The sequence below is a fragment of the Podarcis gaigeae genome, assembly GCF_964106915.1.
Source record: "Podarcis gaigeae genome assembly, chromosome: 3".
Lineage (NCBI taxonomy): Eukaryota > Metazoa > Chordata > Lepidosauria > Squamata > Lacertidae > Podarcis > Podarcis gaigeae.
This window is the reverse complement of record NC_139680.1, coordinates 55358349-55370512: the sequence shown is the minus strand read 5'-3', so window position 1 is coordinate 55370512 and position 12164 is coordinate 55358349. Positions and strand designations below refer to the sequence as shown.

At 41.5% G+C, this 12164-nt stretch overlaps 1 long non-coding RNA gene across 1 annotated transcript in view; it reads right to left on the bottom strand.

The window, feature by feature from the left end:
* The window catches only part of LOC310841063, a 50749-nt gene extending 38898 nt beyond the window's left edge, over positions 1-11851 (bottom strand). Inside the window, exons 1-2 of the long non-coding RNA XR_014562313.1 lie at positions 11771-11851; positions 6808-6888 (exon numbers count right to left, since the gene is read on the bottom strand). This is a non-coding gene — a long non-coding RNA (uncharacterized lncRNA). The remainder of the gene's footprint in view (positions 1-6807; positions 6889-11770) is intronic.
* Between the last annotated feature and the right edge of the window lie 313 nt (positions 11852-12164).

Genomic DNA, 12164 nt, shown 5'->3' with positions numbered 1-12164 from the left:
CGCTGCTTGCGGAGAGGTCTGCGAAGCCTGGATGCGCTGATCTCAGCGCGCGCAGGCTTCAGCATGCAGGCAACTCTCCGCAAGCAGTGGGAGCGCTCCCGCTGCTTGCGGAGAGGTCTGCGAAGCCTGGAGAGCGAGAGAGGTCAGTGCACACCGACCCCTCTCGCTCTCCAGGCTTTAGCGAAAGCCTGCATTCGCCCCATAGGACGCACACACATTTCCCCTTCATTTTTGGAGGGGGAAAAGTGCGTCCTATAGGGCGAAAAATACGGTAATAGTGGGAACTGCTTCCCATGGATTTCAATACATAGCCATTAAAAGATCAAATGCATTTGAAAAGCTCCCATCTCACTCAACAAGCTTATCCTTTCAGTAGGGTTCTCCTAAAGTGCTAGTAATTATAGGGTATTCGCGGACCACGTAAGAGTCAGGTAATTAAGTGGTTCTTCCTCAAGTGAAATCTGGTGATTCAAAATTTCTGGTCTCCCACTAATCACTGCCTGTGCCTTTGGGTGACTTCAGATGTAATTACCACTTTGTAATCTGCAGAACATGCAATTTCTGAGCATTTATTATATGGCGCTTTTCACATAACTGTAGACCAGGGTTCGGTAATAGAGGTCTTGTTAAAAACAAGAGACTCTAAATACCTATTCTCATGTATAACTATTCTCCAGCAAGAAGTCCATGTATTGTTTAATGCAGTAAGGCTACTAACATTGCAGTCCTAGACATGTCCAGACAGAAGTAAACCCCATTAAGTTCAAGGGCACTTATTCCAGGTAATTGTATAGGACTTCAGTCTTAACGGGCTTGTGAACAGCTTTTCGTCTAGCTGCATCTGCTGCTTATATGGAGAGCTTGTCATAGCACTGCTCAGAGAACAAAAACGAACCTGATTGATTTTAAAAACTTAACTGTGTCCATATAAATCTTTAACTATTAAAAGCAGTCAAACTGCTAGATTTAGGTCGCATTTAATCAATCAAAGGCCCATGTGGGTTTATTTCCTTTCCCTGTATTCCATGTCATACTTTGATCACTTGTAATGAAATCCACATGGTTAAAAAATGCTCCTATCTCACTTTAAATTGTTCTTTAGTCACTGAATTCCTTCCTGTTTAGTTTCTGTGTTCTGGTTTTCTTCCGCGGTGTATAATTGAGAAAAAAGTTGCATTTTGGTAGGGATGGGGGACAAATGAGATTCAGTTAGCATTTAAAGACGAACCTATCTATATAGTTCTCACTTTCCAAAACACCACACAAATGAAAACACAGCCAGCCTTGAAAATTCACACATCTCTGATTTTGCAATGCAGTTCTCTAGCCAGGAGATGTGTACAGAAATGCAGGGTAAACTGTGCATAGAAATGAATGTGTTAGTGAAAAAGCACACCAAAAATGCAAGTTGCATGGGGAAATTGCTTTGCCAAAATGTGTATATTAAGCAAAAGTGCTTATAAAAATGTGTATAAGAAGAGAAATTTGTGCCAGAATTCTGATGAATTTTCAGGAGGACGTATTTTACAAAATTTTCAAACTGATGTGGAAACGTAGGGAAGTGGAAAAACAAGAAATAGAGAATCCAAAACTGTCATATTCAGCCACCTCTACTTTTTGGTAAACCTAAATTGCAGGAGTTTATCACACACTATCATAAATAATGACCAAAGGGTTGCCTCCATGCTAGTTCCCTTTTAGTGTTACTTTTCTATGGACGTTCCACACCTGTGGGATGAAGGGGGATATAAATTTAATAAATAATATATATAATGTATATTCACAAGAAAGACTCATGAAAGCAAATGTTCTTTTCAATGTTGATTAAAGTTTCTCGCTAGCATGCTTTGCTCAATGAAATATATTCATTGGCTCCTAGTACGTTTCCAAGCACAATTCAAAGTGTTGGTGCTAACCTTTAAAGCTGTAAATAGCCTCAGACTAGTATACCTGAAGGAGCATCTCCACCCCTATCGTCCAGCCTGGAAACTGAGGTCCAGCGCCAAGGGCCTTCTGGCGGTTCCCTCACCATGAGAAGTGAGGTTACAGGGAACCAGGCAGAGGGCCTTCTTGGTGGTGACGTCTGACCTGTGTAACACCCTCCCTTCAGATGTCAAGGAAATAAACAACTATCTGACTTTTAGAAGACACCTGAAGGCAGCCTTGTTTAGGGAAGTTTTTAATGTTTCATGTTTTATCATGTTTTAATATTCTGTTGGAAACTGCCCAGAGTGGCTGGGGAGGCCCAGCCAGATGGGTGGGGTATAAGTAATAAATTATCATCATCTTCATCTTCATCTTCATCATCTAATAAATTATCATCATCATAGTTTTTTCCTGTTGAGTGTAGCAATGGGATTATAAATTTCCTCTGAACTGCTTTTCAATAGCCACATTATGATGAATGTAAAGGCCACCTCCCTTCATTGAGACTTTAAGAAGTTGTAATCCTGAAAACATGGGGAGCTGTCTTAGTCAAATCAAAACACTGGTGCTACTAGCTCAGCATTGTCTACAGCGCTGACTGGCTGTAGCTAGTATTCCGGGGATAGAACCTGGGACCTTCTGCTCGCAAAGAAGATGCTCTACCACTGAGCTACATCCCATAAAATACAATGGGACATGAACTTGGGTTTGCTTGTACTAAAGCCAGAAACAAGCTGATACTTACTTTCTTCCCATGGTACTAGATTAGTATTCAGCTGTAGAAGTAGGGATTTACTTTTGTTATTTGTCCTTAATCTCCTTTGAGTAATGTTTAATGACTCATTGTACCTCTTTCCGAGTTTTTGAAAACAAAACCATTTTTCTGCTTCTCTGTGTTGACAAGAAATGTAGTTGTCTCCCCTTTCTGCATTTATTCTCCAGCAAATAAAAATAAAACAAAATTTGTGGAAGACTGTCAGAACAGGTCCTAAATCATGTATTTGTCATCTCTAATCAGTGATTATACTTTGGCTCATGACTTCAGCTCTATATAAAAAATTTTTTGGGAATCAATGTGAGGGAATAATGCAGCCAGTTAAATCAGTTGGACTAGTAAGTACATTAGGACAAAATGGGTGTTACCTCTGTAATCATAGGGGAGCTGAGATTGCAGCCTGGCCATGCGGGGTGGGGCTTTTCCTCCTCCCGGCTGCAGCACAGTTGGAGGAGCTCCCACCATGGCCCGATGGAGAATGGCAACACATAGGATCAAGGCAGTTGGACGCTGATACTCCTTGGCCTTTGGAACTTACATTTGTTCTCATAGGGTCCCAACATTTAGCGCCTTTTGTTGAATTCTTGCAAGTTTGGTTCAGAAAAAGGTTCAGACCTGCGGGCACGGCATCATGAACTGGGCAAGGCAACATGCTTGTATATCATGAAATAAGGCCAAAGATTTTCCATCCCTGATTTACAAGATGAGAAACAGCAAGTGTTCTCATGTAGTGCATCCCCCAAACCATTTCATTTAATGTTACCTTCAAAACAACACTGAGAAACATTGGTATTTGTCAGTATTATGATACCGATGTCACAGAGATAGTAGCATGTAATTGCTTCTCAGCCTTTTGGCTAAGATCAAGAGATAGTAACTTGTCTAGGACCATCTTCTGAGAGCACGACTGAGCAGAGATTTGAATCAGATTCTTCTCAACTCATGTTCCAAGCCAGTATATACCACACTCGGCTTCAAGATGCCATTTGATCCTTCTTCAGAAGCCTTGCAGAAGTAAGAGGCAGGAACATGTTGTTTAGAGCATCACATCAAGTGCCATGTTGTTGTTTTTGTTCTTCTCATGCACTTGGTGGTAAAGCACTCAGGACAAAAGAATGTAGTAAATAAATCTGGAAGGCACTGGCAATGTCACTGCAGCAGAAAATGGAACAGCTGTATTCAAAATGAGACTTGTCACTGCAGGATATTTCAGACATCAATTTGTTTCTTTTCATTAGACTTTATCGGTCGGAATAAATTACAATGTTTGGCTTCCATACCCTTGGAAATCAAATTTATTCACAGATGCAGTGCCAAATCTAGAAATTAATATATAAATAATGACAACTCCTCAAAAACCGCAAAAATCAAAAGCAGGCCATGTCATGGTTTCTCTTCCAAAAAGAGGATTTTGAAGGCTAGAGTTATGGAACAGAGATGCTCCACCCTTGAAACTTTAAAAGTGATTGGACACTATTTATAACCCCCATCTTTGCAGAAAGCAAGGGTCAGGTTGAAAATGAAAAAAGAGTGTGGAAACTGGGGGGGGGGGGGAATCAATCCCATTGTGGCTAGCTTGCGTATGCCCTGTGAGAATGCATGATCATTTTACAGTCCATAAAAAACAAAACAAAAAAGGTCCTTTAGGGATGATTACCGTATTTTTCGCCCTATAGGACGCACCGTCCCATAAGGCGCACCTAGTTTTTTTGGGGGGAAATAAAGGGGAAAAATTATTTTCCCCCCAGGCGTGGGGCTGGGGCGGGGGAAGCCCGAGCTTCCCCTGACCCCAGCCCCCAAACAGGCAGCTCTCTGCAAGCCATGGGAGCCCAGTGCTAGCTCCCGCTGCTTGCTGAGAGGTCCGCGAAGTCTGGATGCGCTGAGCTCAGCGAGGGCAGGCTTCAGCATGCAGGCAACTCTCCGCAAGTGGCGGGAGCGCTCCCACTGCTTGCGGAGAGGTGCGCGAAGCCTGGACGCCCTGAGCTCAGCGCGCGCAGGCTTCAGCATGCAGGCAACTCTCCGCAAGCAGCGGGAGCCCAGCGCTGGGCTCCCGCTGCTTGCGGAGAGTGCGTGAAGCCTGGAGAGCGAGAGGGGTTGGTGTGCACTGACCCCTCTCGCTCTCCAGGCTTCAGCGAAAGCCTGCATTCGCCCCATAGGATGCACACACATTTCCCCTTCATTTTTGGAGAGGAAAAAGTACGTTCTATAGGGCGAAAAATACGGTATATCTGATGATCATGTCAGAAATAAAATTAAAAACATACTAGTTGGTTTAATTTTGTTCAAAAAGCAATTTGTGAAGTGTTTCTTATTCCTCACAGAATGATGACTTCAATGGGCCCTTCCCATGTATCCAGGTGCATTTCTTCCCATCCTTTGTAAAGGAGAGTGATATTCACCCACAGCAGCTGACATATGGAGATATAAGTCTTGAGTACTAGAGGACCATGCCTAGAAAAACAAGCTACCCGAAAGTCACTGTGGGCAGAGAAAGTGCACAGGTGAAACCACTCTAATGCACAAGAGTGTCTGAGAGTCATCACAGTAACCCCTCCAGTCAGGTCTTAAATTGTAGCAAGACATATTGGAGCTCAGCTCTGGAACACCACCGGGTCCGAACTGAATGTATTTCCATCACCGCTGAATAACAATAGCCAGCTTCCATAGAACAGACTAAGCTGTATAGAAGGGACGAAGAGCCTATACCCCAGCAGATGTTGCTAGACAACACATCGCATCACCTCTGACCACTGTCCATGCCTGCTGGGGCCTATTGGAGTTGAACACCATCTGGAAGACCACAAGCTCTCTGGTTTTTGACTGTAATTTCCAATAAGGCTTGATTACCAGGTACAGTGGTACCTCAGGTTACATACGCTTCAGGTTACAGACTCCGCTAACCCAGAAATATTACCTCGGGTTAAGAACTTTACTTCAAGATGAGAAGAGAAATCGTGCTCCGGTGGCACGGCAGCAGCAGGAGGCCCCATTAGCTAAAGTGGTGCTTCAGGTTAAGAACGGTTTCAGGTTGAGAATGGACCTCCGGAATGAATTACGTTCTTAACCCGAGGTACCACTGTATACACATCTGACTAGCCGCACCTCTACCCCAAACTCCCTTCTTAACTGCATGCATAGCCGCTTGGCAAAATTTCTGATCTGACACACAACTCACCTGATATATATTGCTCAGTAGTTCTCAAGGTTTTTTTGAGCCTTTGGTCAGTGGGGTGGATGGCACACCATTTACAGCAGATGGACTGTGATTGGTTTGATGGAGAACAATTATGCAGACCTGCCTTATGGTTCTGATGGTTTCTCAGGCCTGTGGATTATGAATTCATTCTTGACATTCCTGAGAGACAGGCTTGCGAGAGTGGAACCCTGTTCCTCCAGGCAGCAGGACTGCAATTCTGCGGTGCTCTATTGTCGAGTCCTTCTGTGTAGCTCTGCTGCTGACTACCACCAAGTACTGGTATTTATTTTATGACAAGATAAAACAGGATTTCTTACTGCAACCTGTAGAATGGGATGTGCATGTTGGAGAGGGGGGGAACTTCTTCTAAACTATGTAACACAGCAAAGTGAACAGTAAATTATCAAAGAAAGTGAGTGTGTGAGAGAGAAAAGAGGGAGCGAAACCTAACGACACAAGCAACTTTTCCATAAGGGGTCACTGCTGTGCAGCTGCTGGCAAATCCAGCCTCGTAAAAAAGGGAAGAACCTTTTGGAAATAGTGCCCAACTGTTCCCCCTGGATGGGATGTCACCATTTTGTCCTTGAATAACTTGCCACACTGTTCCAAGCCAGCCTACTCAAGGGCTTTGAATGAGACTGATTTATTTTTACAGGCCCATTTTACAGGGGAGATGGGGAGGAAGAAGGAAGCATTCGGGAAAGCTTACGAAAAGAATAGTTGTTTACAGCAAAGAGCACCATGCTTTTTGTCTTATGTAACTTAGCATCCATAATTGGCAAGGACTATAGTTCTGGTACTTCCAGTCCCTCCTGAATTATTCATCAAGAGAATGCAGGCGGAATAACTTTATCTGCGACAAAGCAGTTGCTAAGCTTAACGTTTGGGAGATCAAATAATTCAAGCTTACTTATCCTTTTCTCCAGGGAGCTCTGCCACTCACATGTTAGGGGTAATGCATCTTTGCAAGATCCAGGCTTCAGGCTTCTTTCTAGACGTTCGGCAAAGAAGTAAATGTGGGGGGAAGGGATGATTTTTTTTTTCATCTGAGCAACATATAACAGTAGTGCTGGAAAGGTGTGGTAGACCTAAGGGCATTTAAAACATAAGTTGACCACCCGCCTCCCCAACCAAGGGAACATATTCAGAATGCTGGAGCTATTTTTCCAGGCACTCCTTGGAAACTTTCTCAGTTCTTGTCTTCTGAAATGTGGTATGAAGGACAGAAAACAAATGGAAATAGTTTGGAGTTTGTTTTGCAGAGAAGTTAGAAGGTTAGACAGCCGAGAGAAAGGTCTCTTCCGGATGACCTGTTTAATTAGTCATTCATTCTGATTAGTTTGCAAGAAGTTATATGACATCCAATATTCACTGAGAATTCATTCTGAGTTTTTTTGCAGGGAGAATATACCATGTTGCATCAATTGTTTCCCACACTTTCCAGTAGATCTTTCTGTCACTTTCCTTATCACAAAATGTCCAATCTCATTTTCGGAAGTGAGTTTGTTGTGCAAGACCCCAAATCCACTTTAAGTGCACAACCTGAATTTGCTGGCATGCAATTGAATCTCACTCACAAAATAGTGGCAATCTGGAAACATTCAGGGAGAGAGGGAGAGATGGAGGGGGTGGGTGGGAGGAAATAGTTGGTTGCAAGGGGAAGAATCTTTGGGTAAAAGATGGTTCCCTGGGAATTTTATTCAGGATTAGTGGATTTGCTGCCTTCTCTATGAGTGTCTATTTGTTTCCAAAATGCTTTGGTAGTATATTTGGAAATGGCATTTCAAAGCCTCCATAAATATCCAGTCTTCTTTCATCTAGATGAAACAAACAGAATGCTATGCATTTTTTTTTAAAAAAAACTGAGCCTTTCTCCTGCTATTCATGCTTTGCGGCTGTGCCATTGGTTTTTATTCTGCTACATGCTGTTTTGCTTTATTTTGCTGTATAATTGTTTGTGCTAGGTTAAATTAATTGTTTTAGACTGCAATCCTAAACATGCACAAAAGCACATGCTGGCATCTCGAGTTAAAAGAATCGGGTCGCAGAGCTTGGGAGGGAAAGACTTCCACTGGAGATATTGCAGAGCTGCTAGCTATTACGGTAACTGGTACTGGGCTGGCTGAACAAGTAGTTTAACCTGGTATAAAGCAAGTCAGGTCAAGCAATCCTATGTTGGATGACGGTGGAAGGAACCATGACTTCCTAAGCCCTGCCAGGCTTGTGCCAGCCAGGGCAGAAGTTGAGGAAAACAGCTCCTTGGTTTCCTCCTCCCATTGATTTTGATTGGAGATAAAATATACTAACTCAAAGGCTAACATACTCTTCATCTTGATCCAGGTGCACATCCAGGTAATGTTCGTTTGTTTGCTCTGGCGAGTTCAAAGCGACCGCCAATCTGTATACTATAACAACAACAACAACATCAACAATTTATTACTTATACCCTACCCATCTGGCTGGGTTTCCCCAGCCACTCTGGGCAGCTTCCAACAGGAGAATAAAAATACATTAAGACATCAGTCATTAAAAAAACTTCCCTAAACAGGGCTGCCTTCAGATATGTTCTAAAAGTCAGATGGTTGTTCATTTCCTTGACATCTGATGGGAGGGCTTTCCACAGGGCAGGTGCCACTACGGAGAAGGCCCTCTGCCTGGTTCCCTGTAACTTTGCTTCTTGCAGTGAGGGAACCGTCAGAAGGCTCTTTGCGCTGGACCTCAGTGTCCGGGCCGAACGATGGGAGTGGAGACGCTCCTTCAGGAGCTGCTATGTCCCCAACCACCAGCAATGTTGGTAGTGCTTTCTGTGGCTATACCAGGGGAAGGGGCTGCATGTAACTATACAGCCAGGGAGAGGGAAGTCTGTATCATCCTCTGGTCCCTCAGCTGAATTCACAAGACCTATGCTTTAGTGTTGCTTTTCTCCCAAGCCCTGGAGTGCCCCTTTCAACATTTCCTTAAATTAAATTAACAGAGGTGGATGTGACAGAATATGATGACTGTAATGCGAAGTGAGCTTAGTGGTATTCTTGCGCTCTTTCTGTGCATCTTGGAGTGACATGTATTTTGCTTGGTCTTTTCTGCCAGCTGAGTTGCTGACTTCCCTGAATTGAGGAAAAATGCCTTCCCTGAGTAGGATTTCATTGAACAAACATACGAAGGTTAGGTTTTTGCATGCAGGGTCCAAGAATACTGAGGACAATTGTGAGTGGGCCTGAAGATCACTACAGACAAATATTTGTTTAAAAAATATTTAAATATTTTAAGAGATTTGACAGATGCCAGAAATAATAACTCTTGATTTTAATGAGTACCAAGTTCCTACAGAAATATTAGTCATGGTATGTAATATGGAAAAACAACAAACTTCATGCTATGCCATGTTCTTGTCTTGAGGTCAGGGTGGATAAAAAGGGACTTACTTATTTTTAATTAAAAGGTTTCCATTAAATCAGATTTTAAAATTTAATTAGTGGTTTGTTTGTTTTTATATTGATGGTGTTTTAATTCATTTTTAAATAGTAACTTGGTTTAAAATGCAATATGGGTAGGACTCAATAATTTTTATAGTTGTCTTTGAAAATTGAATCCATGACCCTTTGTCAAACATATTAATTAAGGTTATGGACTTATCCCTACTTCCTTCCCTGGAAGTAAGGCCCATTAAATTCTGAGTACACATGGTAAGGACGGCAGCCTTATTTCTGAGTGAACATGCAGAGAATAGTGCTGTGAAGCCTGCTTTAATCTAAAGGAAAATAGGCTTCACATTAGGGATAAATAATTGGCTTTTTAATGCGAGAATATAAACATGAAACAAAAGGTCATGCACTGTTCTATTATTCTGGCAAATGATGAATATTTATTATTATTAGTCCACCATGGACCTTTAGAAAAACAAAATTTTGCCTGTTATTCTTGGTCTTCTCGATGGAGAACTTTACAAAATTGAAGAAGTGTAAAATTTTAAAATGGCTGTGCCTTGGTTCACATATTGTTTCTGGAAGTGTGGATTAGGTAGGTTCACCTGTAAATGCAAACTGAATCAAATTTCATCCCTGCTTGCTGGTCAAAAGTTTCCAGAGAGCTGCCCCACAATTCCTGGGGCAGAAAAGATGTTCATTTATTCTGGTGACCCCTCTTGTTCTCTCCTCTCCCCTTTTGGATAGTTCAAAAATCTCTTGCACATACTCCTGTTCCTTCTGTCTTCTCATTTTCTGCCATTGCTCTTTGATGATGACAAATATATGTCAATGGGATAGTAGCTTTAACCATGCATCTTACTAGAAATCAGCAGCGAACACTATTCCACATAGCATTTGAGAGAATTAATGTAATAAGGGCTAAGTAGGCTATATTGTAAACTATGACCACAGAGCAGAAAAGTTTAATGGCCTTTGGAAGAACAGAAATATTCTGTTCTCATTTAAAGACTGATATCATGTCTTACTGCAACCATCTACCACCAGTAGCACGAAACCAGCTTCCTTTATGCAATGCATTTTTCTTTTACCACTCTGCTAAACCATTACCGTATGTTATGTACCTTATCTTCTCTGACCCGTTTACTTCTGTAAACTCCGTGGAATATTTGTGCGGTTAAGTGCTGATGGTATCAATTAGTCTAACATTTTAAAATGTCTAGCTGCCAACTCCATTGTATAGTCAGTGCTTATGTATCATTTATATTCTGCAATGGAGAAATTTAAGCCACTGATGCAGTTGTTTTGGCTCGAGCTTCATTTGGTTAATATTCCAAATAACTATTTAGCAAAAATAACACTTAACATTTATATAGCACCTTCCAAGTATTCAAACAACTTCATATATAAGTAGTCTTGTAATGAAAGCCAGTATTATATCTCCAGATTGGGCAGAAATTCAGATTTATTCCCATTTTAATGAGAAACTATGTAATCTGTGCTTCTAGAACCAATATGTGAACTGAAGCCCTGAATGAAATGCACTCTTCCAAATTTTGTGATGTAGTTTTCCAACTAAGCTGTGTACAAAAGCACATATATTAAGGGAAAATCGTGCATAAAAATGACACATTAGTGAAGATAACATATGAAGATACATTATGGGAAAGAAATTGCTTTCAGAAATATGCATATTATCCAAAACTGCAAATCAAAATGTGTATTTTAGGAGAAATTCACACCAAAATGCTGATGGATTTCCATGAAGATTTTTAGTTGTTGTTCAAGTTGTGCAAAGTAGAGAACTGAATTTTAAGAATGGAAAAGTAAGAAACTTAAATTGACAGATGAATCCATCCCTAGAGGGAAATGGGCTGCTGAGAGATCAGTGGCTTCTATAAGGCTTATACATTTTAGGCAGTTCCACAGGGCAGTTTACAGTGGTGCTGTGCATCCCCAGAAGCTTTCCACAGCATCCCCAAGACATCATCAAAATGCAAGCCATTACCTTAATCTGGTTTTCCCTTTACCACCGAAAAGCTGCTAACCCATTATATATCACTGCTGGCAAATAAGTTCTTTAGCATGAAGAGCACTAAGCAACCCAAATTTGCTTTTAATATTTCAGATCTTGCACGATTTTGTTAAATCAGAATTGTACATTTGTATTTTTTTATAAAAGGAATGTAGCCAATGTTCCCAAAGGGGAATTCTGTTCATGCAGTGGGACCTCTTCTCCTCCCTCAACCCCCTGAAGCTGACTGAGTGTGTGTAGGGAACAGCAGAGAAGAAGAGAAGCTCTGTTCTTCAAGCAGAAATTTCTTGCACTAACAGAACAGAAATGTTGGGTAACAACTAATGATTAAAGAACACAACTGCAGTTTAATCCTGTAAGTTAACGGGGGAAAGCATGGAGAAGAATGATTGAGGGGAGAGATGAAAAACTCCTACCTGGGGTATTTTCTGTTAGGCTCCATCCACTGGTGAGAGGAGCAAGTGGTGGAATAGCAAGGAACCACACAGAAAAATCTGAACAACTAATTTGTAAAGCTAGCACAGATCTCTTGATTTTATAAGGATGTGAGAAAACACTGTGTTTTGTGGGTTGTATCCTCTAGTAAGTGTGTTTCAGTTTAGTCTTTCTTGTTCATTGAAAACACCCACTACATCTGCCATATGGAAGGACTGGCCAGTTTGTTCTCTGCCAAAATCAGGAAGATATTCAACATTACTTCATTATATTTCAGTAACTATAAACATGGATCAAGAACTGGAAAATCCTAAAAGCTAACCTTTTGAAAGCTGGAACCATTTTGTAAACATATTGGAATAGCCTTTTGGACAT